General features: G+C 52.3%; 1 protein-coding gene across 1 annotated transcript in view; it reads left to right on the forward strand.

Annotated features, from left to right (window-relative positions):
• The window catches only part of LOC104815183, a 9199-nt gene that overhangs the window by 1860 nt on the left and 6955 nt on the right, over positions 1 to 384 (forward strand). The window lies entirely within an intron of this gene.

A 384-nucleotide genomic window follows, 5' to 3' on the forward strand; every position in this document is an offset into this window, starting at 1 on the left:
GTCTGGAACGGACGGTCCACTAATGCCAGACCGTCCGTTCTACGTGCTAGAACGGACGGTCCACGTGCATTTCTAGACCGTCCGTTCCAGGCTTCGGGTTTTTCGAAAATAGACCGAATTAGGGTTAAATAACCTTATAAGAAGGAGATTATGATGAGGACATCGGATCTAGCAGCTTGGAGGAGGACGGGAGCATAACGGAAGGAGCTCTTGAAGACGGGAGCTTAACGGAAGGAGCTCTTGAAGACGTTGAAGGCTTGGCCTCTCAGGTGCCAAGAGATATGCCGAGTGATCACGACGTTACACGATCATTCGAAGCCGCAGGAACAGGATGTGACGTGCACAACACGAAGGCTCCCCGAGCAAGTCATAGAGCCGAGCCTC

The sequence above is a fragment of the Tarenaya hassleriana genome, unplaced genomic scaffold (genome assembly GCF_000463585.1).
Source record: "Tarenaya hassleriana unplaced genomic scaffold, ASM46358v1 Cleome224, whole genome shotgun sequence".
Classification (NCBI taxonomy): domain Eukaryota; kingdom Viridiplantae; phylum Streptophyta; class Magnoliopsida; order Brassicales; family Cleomaceae; genus Tarenaya; species Tarenaya hassleriana.